Source organism: Metopolophium dirhodum, chromosome 4, assembly GCF_019925205.1.
Source record: "Metopolophium dirhodum isolate CAU chromosome 4, ASM1992520v1, whole genome shotgun sequence".
NCBI lineage: Eukaryota > Metazoa > Arthropoda > Insecta > Hemiptera > Aphididae > Metopolophium > Metopolophium dirhodum.
This window is the reverse complement of record NC_083563.1, coordinates 21,530,090-21,544,642: the sequence shown is the minus strand read 5'-3', so window position 1 is coordinate 21,544,642 and position 14,553 is coordinate 21,530,090.

Below are 14,553 nucleotides of genomic sequence, written 5' to 3'. Positions count from 1 at the left end.
TATTATGAAAAATACCTTAAATTATAATACTTTGCCTACAACTGTTAATTTATTGTTATAGTAGAATAATTTTTAAAATTTTAAATCAATGATTAGGTAATGCTTTTATAAGTAGGAAGGTAGGTTTTTATACCTACCGAACAAAATAAGAAAATACATAATGAATAATGTTATTTAATATGATTTGTGAGTACATAGCAGATTATACCAACCACTTGGTGACGATTATTTTTGTCTTATACGTTCTTCGTAATTCCGTTCCGTCACGATAGTTTTAGTTTTCGTTAAATGTGAAACATACATTTTCTATGCATACGGGATACGGGTATTAAACATTTGGGTTTTAAGAGAACACCTCAAACGTACGTTATATTTTGGGGGTTTTACGGGATATACCTATAGGAGATTTTCTTCAAATTTTCACATTTCACTATTTGATATTATGATATTATTTGTACCTAGGTTAAGTTTCTGTTTTAGAATCGATCGATAGGTTACCTAGGTATATCACATTCTTTAATTTAAATTCTGGTAGTCGAGTTAAACTGACTTGTGAATAAATGTAATTTTTGTTAGGTATAAAAATAAAACTAATAAATCCTTGAATACAACATTTAAAAATACAAACTCTGTGACCTGTGTAATAAAAATTAATATTAGGTATTTATTGGTAGGTTTATATAATATCTTGTAGACTGTAACGCATAGGTCATTAGAATATAGTAGAACATTTTACTGCATAAGATGCGTGTTATTTCAGAAATGGTATTCGTCAGTGAAAATTTTCAAACTGGGAATAATATTATATCATAAGCAGATTGAAATGTGTGAACGTTTCAGTGCTTCGAAGACTAAGTTTCGTAGCAGATTTTGATTTCGTCACGGGGTATGTATTTTCTTATTTCTCAGTAGGTTTTTTTTTTATTATTGTTAATTGATCAAAGGATGTATTGCCCGAAATTTTTCAATATTTGTATTGTAATTATACTGGTATAACACTATTCCGGCTATCAATAAAGTCGTGTTAAAAATTAGAAAATTGGGAGGTATGATATTTTTTTAAGTAATTCTTTCGAGTAGGGAATTCGCTCAATGATATTTAAATATTTTCACCGATAATCAAGTACGATTACTTGTAGGTAACTAGAGACTGGGTGAATAGGAATTAGGTAGTGTGTAATATGGCGAAGATAAGGAAATGGGTCAACAGGATTTCAGAATGTTTGGTGTATGAAAGGGAAAGATGAAAAAGAAATGTAAGGTTAGGGTAGGTAAGTGGAGTGAGGGTAGCAGATATGAGAATAATAAGTTAGGTGTTAAGGTACAAAAGAGGATAGAATAAGAAATTAATTAATTAAGGGTAGTGTAGGTTAGTGTACATATTGTAGTGAAAACAAGAGAGAATAGGTTTATGTGGTTCGGTCACTGTATGATAAGAGATAGTGAGAGTGGCTATAAAAGTTAGTTAATTTAGGTGGGAAATGAGGGGCGAGAAGACTGAAGAAGAGATGGATAGACAGAATACCGATCATATGGAGGTGTGGAATGAGAGTGGCTGAACCTGTATATAGCTGTGAGAGACGGGGGAAGGAAAAGTGTAAAGGTAGAATAGTTATGTTAACAATGCCGAATACGTAGGAAAAGATCTTGAATTGCAAAGGCCACTAGCTTAAACTAACCATTGGTTTACCTAACTAACCTTCTTATGACTCATTAGGACACTTTTCAGAATAAAAAGATCCTGAGTTGCTGCAGGTTGCCGAACTTAAGTGTTTGATTATCAAGTTGATCCTCTGATTGTTGACACCATGGATAATCCACGCCTATGTTAAATACATTTGAGGCCGCGTTCCCGGAGGGGAAGGCAATTGAGGCTCCTTTATATTGATAGTCGATACTCGATATGAGTATACTTTATTTGGCCTCAATTGTTCCCCTCGAAGGACGAAGACCGCTGATAAGACCATTATGTCCTATCCATATCTTTATTATCTATGATGGAGCCATACCCAGCTCACTCGTGTAAACTTGTTGCTGGTTGGGATGTCAGCGCACTATTTGCTTTCCATCTTTGACCCACGCGTAGCATACCAAATGTACGATTAAGAAAACACTAAAATGATTGTGCGTGGGTCAGAGAGAGAAATAAATGGTGCGCTAAAAATCTGACATCCTCTTAAGTGTTAAATATTTGCCTGCATGTATGCACTAAAAACAGGCAAATATATGCACTGAAATATTCAAAAATATTAAAAATAATAAAATATTCAAAAAAATACTGAATGAAAACGTTTTTATTAAATTTTTTTTAAATTAATAAATAATAATTCAAATTGGTTTACAAAAAGGTAGGTAGGTAACGGATGAACCGAAAATATAAAAACATTTTAAGAAAATAAGCATAAATACGAAGAAATCATGAAAACATGCAATTATATTAACTAACCAGAAAAAAACGCATATTGGTAACGGTGTTGTAATAATAGGGATCTCCCCAAAAAAATACGTACTAATAGTTCAAACAAATCATAAAAGCCAACTGTAATAAATATTAATTTATGAAAAAGTATATTAAAAAGCATTATTATTATAAATGAAACAAAACTATCAACTATGGACCGTGACATAATATAGGTATTTCTATATTTTTAGCTCCATAATTTCTGTTAAAATATTAGGAAAATGTATTAAGTACCGTAAAAGTGCTAAATTTGAGTTATTACTTAAAATATTATATTCATAACAAATTATAATAGAAGGTTAGGTACTGTTATTCCACATACCTATATTATAGTTTAATTTAACTACAACATTCTAGTAGAGTCTGATAAAATTTGGTTCCACGACTTTGATCATACAAACTTAAAATACTAAACTATGGGTCTGAAATTTAGTTTATATAGATCTAAATAATCCAAAACATATAATATTGCTTCAAAATATAAAAATAAAGTGTCTAGTATTGTAGTAGGTGGGTAACTATAAAAAAAAATCATACTTGAAATCTATGTATAATATACGTATATTGTAATAAACGTTCAAATGTTTACTATAGTACATTATAAAAAATTAACTTAAGTTCAATATAATACATTATAACAGATGTTCAAATAAACATTTCATACCACAAATTTTGTTAATTCACACAGTCTCACTTCAATTTTAAATTTTTCTTCAAATTATCTACAAAACATAAATGTTTAGTAAATTGGAAGACTTGATTAAGTATTTAATCATTTATCTAAAAGAGATGTGCCGGGTCGCCACATTACTATATCGAGGGGCCATGGTGCAAGTGTCGTCCATAAATATCATAACATATATTATATTAGAAATACAAACTCAATATTTCACTAACAGTAAATATTATAAAAAAATATTACGTAATGTACTATACTCATATTATATTATGATTGTATTAGTTACAAACTCTTGAATTAAGAGTTATGTTTGAGGATTTAATTAATTTCCTAAAAGGAAATGCCTCAAGGTTGCCTCAGTAGGTTAGGTTTACTAATTATTACTAATTATACAAAATACTGAAAATTAATGAAATCACAAATATTAGTACAATAGAGAGACTGTGCATTGATTTACAAATTTGTCTTAAATTTACTTTTTGCATAGAGAATATGAAGGTGGGCTGGGCTCTTAATATCAGAGTATGGGGGACAGGTCTGGGATTTCATATTATCATTAATAGAGACTCGTTAATCGCTTTTATGTGCTTCAAATTGTTTATACGAGTGAGCTGGGTATGACTCCATCATAGATAATAAAGATATAACATAATGGATAGGACATAATAGTATATGGTAATAGTCTTACCAGCGGTCTTCGAGGGGAACTAAGGTGTCAACAATCTAAGGATTAACTTGATAATCAATCACTTATAAGTTCAGCAACCTGCAACTCAGGAACTTTTTATTCAAAGTGTCCTAATGTAATTAGTCATAAGAAGGCTAGTTTGGTAAACCTAAGGTTAGTTGAAGCTATGGTAATGATAGACGACTACAATCACTGGTCGTGAGCTTTGCGATGATCTTTTCCTACTAACTATAAAGGTATTCGATATTGTAAACATAACAATGAAAGAAAATATTTAAATATTATTAATTTGGTTATGTTAGTTTAGGTTAGGATAGGACAGTAAATTAGACGTTAACTAATTATTATAGTTTTTAAGACGGTCTTAAAGACTGTCAGCTAGAGTTGTACCAGTATAGTTATTAAAAACTTAAATACAGCCAACATAAAATAACGATTTTTTTAACACAACAAATTATAAAATGTATTTTAAAATATAACGAAATGTAATTTTGTTAGGATTTTATAAGGTTTTCAATACTTATGAGCTTTTGTAAATAGAAAATGTATAAAATCAATAGTTTTAATTTAGTATATAGTATTGTGTTTTATTATCCTACTGTCAAAGAATTCTCAGGGTTTTCTTTCCACATTTTTTTACATTGTACTAAATCTAATTTTTTTCCGCACATATTTACAAAGACTAAAACAGATATCTGACTATGTTTTTATTTGCATTTAGACTTTATAGTTTGTTATTTAATATTGACTGTAGACCCAGCCAAACACAATATTATTTTAAATTAAACATTATATTATGTCCTTCATAAATTACAATCACATAATAGAGTCCGTGCAGGACCTTTTTCTGATTTTATTTTTTTGCATCCTTTATAAATTACATTCGTTTTTATACATTTTCTAATACATATATTACGGTGATACACCTCTGATCATAATAACTGTTCGTATTATTATAATGTAAACAATACCTAGTTTTTGGATAGTAGTTAATATGTATTGCAATATTTAACTTCCAGCGTATTCTTTTCTTTAGTGTTATTTCACACAGATTTCTCAAACAATTTTATTTTCAATTCATTGAACTCTAGTAGATTTTTTTGTATAAATATTTTTCAAGATTAACCGGCTATACCTGGGAGTACGCTGAGTACCCGTATACTTCTAAAGCGTGTTCCTAAAGTAAAATTTTTTCCACATTTTTTTTATGTTTTCTAAAATTAATTTGCCTGCAGGCTCCCTCCTTCAATTTTTTGATTCAATTGACTTTAAAATTCATAACTTGATGGTACCCCATGAATAATCATTCTTTTATGAACTTAATATTTTGAATAGTTTTTTCTAAATTTTTTTCCAAATTTTTTTTTTGTTTTCTAAAATCTATTTGCCTGCGGGCGCCAACCCCTACCTTCAATTTTTTTTTTTTAGTAGTATAACTAGTTGAATATTTTGTATTGACTTGAAAATTTATAACTTGGTGCCCCATGAATAATCATTCTTTAATGAACTAAATATTTTGGTAGTTTCTTCTGTTTATGTTTCGGGACATTTTAGGTTGACCTATGTAATGTGTCTTCATACTGTCAAATTTGTTCCAAATTTTTTTTTTGTTTTCTAAAATCTATTTGCCTGCGGGCGCCAACACCTCCCTTCAATTTTTTTTTTTTAGTTATGCAACTATAGTTGAATATTTTGTATTGACTTGAAAATTGATAACTATTGGTGCCCCATAAATTATCATTCTTTAATGAACTAAATATTTTGAATAGTTTTTTCTAAATTTTTTCCAAATTTCTTTTTTGTTTTCTAAAATCTATTTGCCTGCGGGCGCCAACACCTCCCTCCAATTTTTTTTTTTTAGTACTGTAACTAGTTGAATATTTTGTATTGACTTGAAAATTGATAACTTGGAGCCCCATGAATAATCATTCTTTAATGAACTAAATATTTTGAATAGTTTTTTCTGTTTAAGTTTCGGGGCATTTTAGTTTGAACTTCGTAATGTTTCTACTGTAAATTTTTTTCAAAATATTTTTTTTTTGTTTTCTTTAAATCTATTTGCCTGCGGGCGCCAACACCTCCCTTCAATTTTTTTTTTTTAATACTGTAACTCTAGTAAAATATTTTATATTGACTTGAAAATTGATAACTTGGTGCCCCATGAATAATCATTCTTTAATGAACTTAATATTTTGAATAGTTTTTTCTAAATTTTTTTCCAAATTTTTTTTTGTTTTCTTAAATCGATTTGCCTGCGGGTGCCAACACCTCCCTTCAATTTTTTTTTTATGATTTTAACTCTTGCCAAATATTTTAAACATTGACAATCTGGTACCCTTTGAAGAATTCTTTAATGAACTTAATATTTTGAATAGTTTTTCTAAATTTTTTTCCAAATTTTTTTTTTTGTTTTCTAGAATCGATTTGCCCGCGGGCGCCAACACCTCCTTTCAATTTTTTTTTTATGATTTTAACTCTAGCCAAATTTTTTAAACATTGACAATCTGGAACCCTTTGAATAATTCTTTAATGAACTAAATATTTTGAATAGTTTTTTCTAAATTTTTTTCCAAATTTTTTTTTTTTTTTGTTTTCTAGAATCGATTTGCCTGCGGGCGCCAACACCTCCTTTCAATTTTTTTTTATGACTGTAACTCTAGTTTAATATTTTGTATTGACTTGAAAATTGATAACTTGGTGCCCCATAAATAATCATTCTTTAATGAACTTAATATTTTGAATAGTTTTTCTAAATTTTTTTCCAAATTTTTTTTTTCTTTTCTAAAATCTATTTGCCTGCGGGCGCCAACCCCTCCCTTCAATTTTTTTTTTTGGTAATGTAACTCTAGTTTAATATTTTGTATTGACTTGAAAATCGATAACTTGGTGCCCCATGAATAATCATTCTTTAATGAACTAAATATTTTGAATAGTTTTTCTAAATTTTTTTCCAAATTTTTTTTTTTGTTTTCAAGAATCGATTTGCCTGCGGGCGCCAACACCTCCTTTCAATTTTTTTTTTATGTTTTTAACTCTAGCCAAATTTTTTAAACATTGAATATCTGGAACCCTTTGAATAATTCTTTAATGAACTAAATATTTTGAATAGTTTTTTCTAAATTTTTTTCCAAATTTTTTTTTTTGTTTTCTAAAATCAATTTGCCTGCGGGCGCTAACACCTCCCTTCAATTTTTTTTTTAGTACTGTAACTCTAGTTGAATATTTTGTATTGACTTGAAAATTGATAACTTGGTGCCCCATGAATAATCATTCTTTAATGAACTTAATATTTGAATAGTTTTTCTAAATTTTTTTCCAAATTTTTTTTTCTTTTCTAAAATCTATTTGCGTGCGGGCGCCAACCCCTCCCTTCAATTTTTTTTTTTAGTACTGTAACTCTAGTTTAATATTTTGTATTGACTTGAAAATTGATAACTTGGTGCCCCATGAATAATCATTCTTTATTGAACTAAATATTTTGAATAGTTTTTTCTAAATTTTTTTCCAAATTTTTTTTTTTGTTTTCTAGAATCGATTTGCCTGCGGGCGCCAACACCTCCTTTCAATTTTTTTTTTATGATTTTAACTCTAGCCAAATTTTTTAAACATTGACAATCTGGAACCCTTTGAATAATTCTTTAATGAACTAAATATTTTGAATAGTTTTTTCTAAATTTTTTTCCAAATTTTTTTTTTTTTTGTTTTCTAGAATCGATTTGCCTGCGGGCGCCAACACCTCCTTTCAATTTTTCTTTTATGTTTTTAACTCTAGCTAAATTTTTTAAACATTGACAATCTGGAACCCTTTGAATAATTCTTCAATGAACTAAATATTTTGAATAGTTTTTTCTAAATTTTTTTCCAAATTTTTTTTTTGTTATCTAAAATCAATTTGCCTGCGGGCGCTAACACCTCCCTTCAATTTTTTTTTATGACTGTAACTCTAGTTTAATATTTTGTTTTGACTTGAAAATTGATAACTTGGTGCCCCATAAATAATCATTCTTTAATGAACTTAATATTTTGAATAGTTTTTCTAAATTTTTTTCCAAATTTTTTTTTTCTTTTCTAAAATCTATTTGCCTCCGGGCGCCAACCCCTCCCTTCAATTTTTTTTTTTGGTAATGTAACTCTAGTTTTATATTTTGTATTGACTTGAAAATCGATAACTTGGTGCCCCATGAATAATCATTCTTTAATGAACTAAATATTTTGAATAGTTTTTCTAAATTTTTTTCCAAATTTTTTTTTTTGTTTTCAAGAATCGATTTGCCTGCGGGCGCCAACACCTCCTTTCAATTTTTTTTTTATGTTTTTAACTCTAGCCAAATTTTTTAAACATTGAATATCTGGAACCCTTTGAATAATTCTTTAATGAACTAAATATTTTGAATAGTTTTTTCTAAATTTTTTTCCAAATTTTTTTTTTTGTTTTCTAAAATCAATTTGCCAGCGGGCGCTAACACCTCCCTTCAATTTTTTTTTTAGTACTGTAACTCTAGTTGAATATTTTGTATTGACTTAAAAATTGATAACTTGGTGCCCCATGAATAATCATTCTTTAATGAACTTAATATTTTGAATAGTTTTTTCTAAATTTTTTTCCGAATTTTTTTTTTTGTTTTCTAGAATCGATTTGCCTGCGGGCGCCAACACCTCCCTTCAATTTTTTTTTTAATGATTTTAACTCTTGCCAAATTTTTTAAACATTGACAATCTGGTACCCTTTGAAGAATTCTTTAATGAACTAAATATTTTGAATAGTTTTTTCTAATTTTTTTTCCAAATTTAATTTTGTTTTTTAAAATCGATTTGCTTGCGGGCGCCAACACCTCCCTTCAATTTTTTTTTTAGTACTGTAACTCTAGTTGAATATTTTGTATTGACTTGAAAATTGATAACTTGGTGCCCCATGAATAATCATTCTTTAATGAACTTAATATTTTGAATAGTTTTTCTAAATTTTTTTCCAAATTTTTTTTTTCTTTTCTAAAATCTATTTGCGTGCGGGCGCAAACCCCTCCCTTTAATTTTTTTTTTTAGTACTGTAACTCTAGTTTAATATTTTGTATTGACTTGAAAATTGATAACTTGGTGCCCCATGAATAATCATTCTTTATTGAACTAAATATTTTGAATAGTTTTTTCTAAATTTTTTTCCAAATTTTTTTTTTTTTTGTTTTCTAGAATCGATTTGCCTGCGGGCGCCAACACCTCCTTTCAATTTTTCTTTTATGTTTTTAACTCTAGCTAAATTTTTTAAACATTGACAATCTGGAACCCTTTGAATAATTCTTTAATGAACTAAATATTTTGAATAGTTTTTTCTAAATTTTTTTCCAAATTTTTTTTTTGTTTTCTAAAATCAATTTGCCTGCGGGCGCTAACACCTCCCTTCAATTTTTTTTTATGACTGTAACTCTAGTTTAATATTTTGTTTTGACTTGAAAATTGATAACTTGGTGCCCCATAAATAATCATTCTTTAATGAACTTAATATTTTGAATAGTTTTTTCTAAATTTTTTTCCGAATTTTTTTTTTTGTTTTCTAGAATCGATTTGCCTGCCAGCGCCAACACCTCCCTTCAATTTTTTTTTTATGATTTTAACTCTTGCCAAATTTTTTAAACATTGACAATCTGGTACCCTTTGAAGAATTCTTTAATAAACTAAATATTTTGAATAGTTTTTTCTAATTTTTTTTCCAAATTTAATTTTGTTTTTTAAAATCGATTTGCTTGCAGGCGCCAACACCTCCCTTCAATTTTTTTTTTTGTACTGTAACTCTAGTTGAATATTTTGTATTGACTTGAAAATTGATAACTTGGTGCCCCATGAATAATCATTCTTTATTGAACTAAATATTTTGAATAGTTTTTTCTAAATTTTTTTCCAAATTTTTTTTTTTGTTTTCTAGAATCGATTTGCCTGCGGGCGCCAACACCTCCTTTCAATTTTTCTTTTATGTTTTTAACTCTAGCCAAATTTTTTAAACATTGACAATCTGGAACCCTTTGAATAATTCTTTAATGAACTAAATATTTTGAATAGTTTTTTCTAAATTTTTTTCCAAATTTTTTTTTTGTTTTCTAAAATCAATTTGCCTGCGGGCGCTAACACCTCCCTTCAATTTTTTTTTATGACTGTAACTCTAGTTTAATATTTTGTTTTGACTTGAAAATTGATAACTTGGTGCCCCATAAATAATCATTCTTTAATGAACTTAATATTTTGAATAGTTTTTCTAAATTTTTTTCCAAATTTTTTTTTTCTTTTCTAAAATCTATTTGCCTCCGGGCGCCAACCCCTCCCTTCAATTTTTTTTTTTGGTAATGTAACTCTAGTTTTATATTTTGTATTGACTTGAAAATCGATAACTTGGTGCCCCATGAATAATCATTCTTTAATGAACTAAATATTTTGAATAGTTTTTCTAAATTTTTTTCCAAATTTTTTTTTTTGTTTTCAAGAATCGATTTGCCTGCGGGCGCCAACACCTCCTTTCAATTTTTTTTTTATGTTTTTAACTCTAGCCAAATTTTTTAAACATTGAATATCTGGAACCCTTTGAATAATTCTTTAATGAACTAAATATTTTGAATAGTTTTTTCTAAATTTTTTTCCAAATTTTTTTTTTTGTTTTCTAAAATCAATTTGCCAGCGGGCGCTAACACCTCCCTTCAATTTTTTTTTTAGTACTGTAACTCTAGTTGAATATTTTGTATTGACTTAAAAATTGATAACTTGGTGCCCCATGAATAATCATTCTTTAATGAACTTAATATTTTGAATAGTTTTTTCTAAATTTTTTTCCGAATTTTTTTTTTTGTTTTCTAGAATCGATTTGCCTGCGGGCGCCAACACCTCCCTTCAATTTTTTTTTTAATGATTTTAACTCTTGCCAAATTTTTTAAACATTGACAATCTGGTACCCTTTGAAGAATTCTTTAATGAACTAAATATTTTGAATAGTTTTTTCTAATTTTTTTTTCAAATTTAATTTTGTTTTTTAAAATCGATTTGCTTGCGGGCGCCAACACCTCCCTTCAATTTTTTTTTTAGTACTGTAACTCTAGTTGAATATTTTGTATTGACTTGAAAATTGATAACTTGGTGCCCCATGAATAATCATTCTTTAATGAACTTAATATTTTGAATAGTTTTTCTAAATTTTTTTCCAAATTTTTTTTTTCTTTTCTAAAATCTATTTGCGTGCGGGCGCCAACCCCTCCCTTTAATTTTTTTTTTTAGTACTGTAACTCTAGTTTAATATTTTGTATTGACTTGAAAATTGATAACTTGGTGCCCCATGAATAATCATTCTTTATTGAACTAAATATTTTGAATAGTTTTTTCTAAATTTTTTTCCAAATTTTTTTTTTTGTTTTCTAGAATCGATTTGCCTGCGGGCGCCAACACCTCCTTTCAATTTTTTTTTTATGATTTTAACTCTAGCCAAATTTTTTAAACATTGACAATCTGGAACCCTTTGAATAATTCTTTAATGAACTAAATATTTTGAATAGTTTTTTCTAAATTTTTTTCCAAATTTTTTTTTTTTTTGTTTTCTAGAATCGATTTGCCTGCGGGCGCCAACACCTCCTTTCAATTTTTCTTTTATGTTTTTAACTCTAGCTAAATTTTTTAAACATTGACAATCTGGAACCCTTTGAATAATTCTTCAATGAACTAAATATTTTGAATAGTTTTTTCTAAATTTTTTTCCAAATTTTTTTTTTGTTATCTAAAATCGATTTGCCTGCCAGCGCCAACACCTCCCTTCAATTTTTTTTTTATGATTTTAACTCTTGCCAAATTTTTTAAACATTGACAATCTGGTACCCTTTGAAGAATTCTTTAATAAACTAAATATTTTGAATAGTTTTTTCTAATTTTTTTTCCAAATTTAATTTTGTTTTTTAAAATCGATTTGCTTGCAGGCGCCAACACCTCCCTTCAATTTTTTTTTTTGTACTGTAACTCTAGTTGAATATTTTGTATTGACTTGAAAATTGATAACTTGGTGCCCCATGAATAATCATTCTTTATTGAACTAAATATTTTGAATAGTTTTTTCTAAATTTTTTTCCAAATTTTTTTTTTTGTTTTCTAGAATCGATTTGCCTGCGGGCGCCAACACCTCCTTTCAATTTTTCTTTTATGTTTTTAACTCTAGCCAAATTTTTTAAACATTGACAATCTGGAACCCTTTGAATAATTCTTTAATGAACTAAATATTTTGAATAGTTTTTTCTAAATTTTTTTCCAAATTTTTTTTTTGTTTTCTAAAATCAATTTGCCTGCGGGCGCTAACACCTCCCTTCAATTTTTTTTTATGACTGTTACTCTAGTTTAATATTTTGTTTTGACTTGAAAATTGATAACTTGGTGCCCCATAAATAATCATTCTTTAATGAACTTAATATTTTGAATAGTTTTTTCTAAATTTTTTTCCGAATTTTTTTTTTTGTTTTCTAGAATCGATTTGCCTGCGGGCGCCAACACCTCCCTTCAATTTTTTTTTTATGATTTTAACTCTTGCCAAATTTTTTAAACATTGACAATCTGGTACCTTTTGAAGAATTCTTTAATGAATTAAATATTTTAAACAATTTTTTCTAAATTTTTTTAAATTTTTTTTTGTTTTCTAAAATCGGTCGCATCAAATAAAACCATTGACAACGACAACTAATAATTCGACATGCACTCATAACAATATTACGTAGGATGTGTCTGACCTTATTTTATGCTGACGCCAAAGAATAATCTAGTTTCCAGGCCCACAATAAGTTAGTGACAAAGCCACCCTCCACTCACTGGTCAGCATCCTCGCGTCCGTCCCTTAAACCAGTGCATGAGAACCAACCACCAGAGTAACAACCTCTCAAGTACCAAAGGAACCGATTTCAACGAGCGACAACTGGACTTCTTATGCAAGCAATAATCAGTGCGTTCGTTTATTCAATTTGTGTATTTGAAGTAGTACTTTATTTTATCTAAAACCTAAAACTCCTACAATATTGTCTACGAACAACTGCGAATCAGGTAAGGCATATGATATAATATTTTATGTTGATTGCAGTTAATACATTCTATGTGCTTTTTTCCATAAAATTATATTGTAAGGTGTATTTGATCTACTTCTCGAATACACGATCTCGAGAGCCCTCCGAACACCTGGAGGAAGGTAATAGCGTAATTTTACTACTCTAACTTTTACTATTTTAATATAACTATCGACAGGAGTCGTATTTATATTTATTTTTATATGTTAACTTATTTCTACGTTATTACACTAAAATGCCCAGAATATTCAACAGAAAAAACCATTTAAAATATTTATTTCATAAAACAAGGATTATTCAAGTGGTACCAGATTGTCAATGTTTAAAAAAGTTGGCTAGAGGTTAAATCCTTAAAAAAAAATTGAAGGGGGGTGTTGGCGCCCGCAGGCAAATGCATTTTAGGAAACCAAAAAAAAATTTTGAATAAATTTAACTGTAGGAATACTCATTACAAAGTACAAACTAAAATGCCCAGAATATTCAACAGAAAAAACCATTTAAAATATTTATTTTATAAAACAAGGATTATTCAAGAGGTACCAGATTGTCAATGTTTAAAAAAGTTGGCTAGAGGTTAAATCCTTAAAAAAAAAATTAAAGGGGGGTGTTGGCGCCTGCAGGCAAATGCATTTTAGGAAACCAAAAAAAAATTTTGAATACATTTAACTGTAGGATTACACATTACAAAGTACAAACTAAAATGCCCAGAATATTAAACAAAAAAAGCTGTTTAAAATATTTATTTCATAAAACAAGGATTATTCAAGAGGTACCAGATTGTCAATGTTTAAAAAATTTGGCTAGAGGTTAAATCATAAAAAAAAATTGAAGGAGGGTGTTGGCGCCCGCAGGCAAATGCATTTTAGGAAACCAAAAAAAAATTTTGAATACATTTAACTGTAGGATTACACATTACAAAGTACAAACTAAAATGCCCAGAATATTCAACAGGAAAAACTATTTAAAATATTTATTTCATTAAACAAGGATTATTCAAGAAGGTACCAGATTGTCAATGTTTAAAAAAGTTGGCTAGAGGTTAAATCCTTAAAAAAAAATTAAAGGGGGGTGTTGGCGCCCGCAGGCAAATGCATTTAAGGAAACCAAAAAAAAATTTTGAATAAATTTAACTGTAGGAGTACTCTTTACAAAGTACAAACTAAAATGCCCAGAATATTCAACAGAAAAAACTATTTAAAATATTTATTTCATTAAACAAGGATTATTCAAGAGGTACCAGATTGTCAATGTTTAAAAAAGTTGGCTAGAGGTTAAATCCTTAAAAAAAAAATTAAAGGGGGGTGTTGGCGCCTGCAGGCAAATGCATTTTAGGAAACCAAAAAAAAATTTTGAATACATTTAACTGTAGGAGTACACTTTACAAAGTACAAACTAAAATGCCCAGAATATTCAACAGAAAAAACTATTTAAAATATTTATTTCATTAAACAAGGATTATTCAAGAGGTACCAGATTGTCAATGTTTAAAAAAGTTGGCTTGAGGTTAAATCCTTAAAAAAAAAATTAAAGGGGGGTGTTGGCGCCTGCAGGCAAATGCATTTTAGGAAACCAAAAAACAATTTTGAATACATTTAACTGTAGGAATACTCATTACAAAGTACAAACTAAAATGCCCAGAATATTCAACAGAAAAAACCAT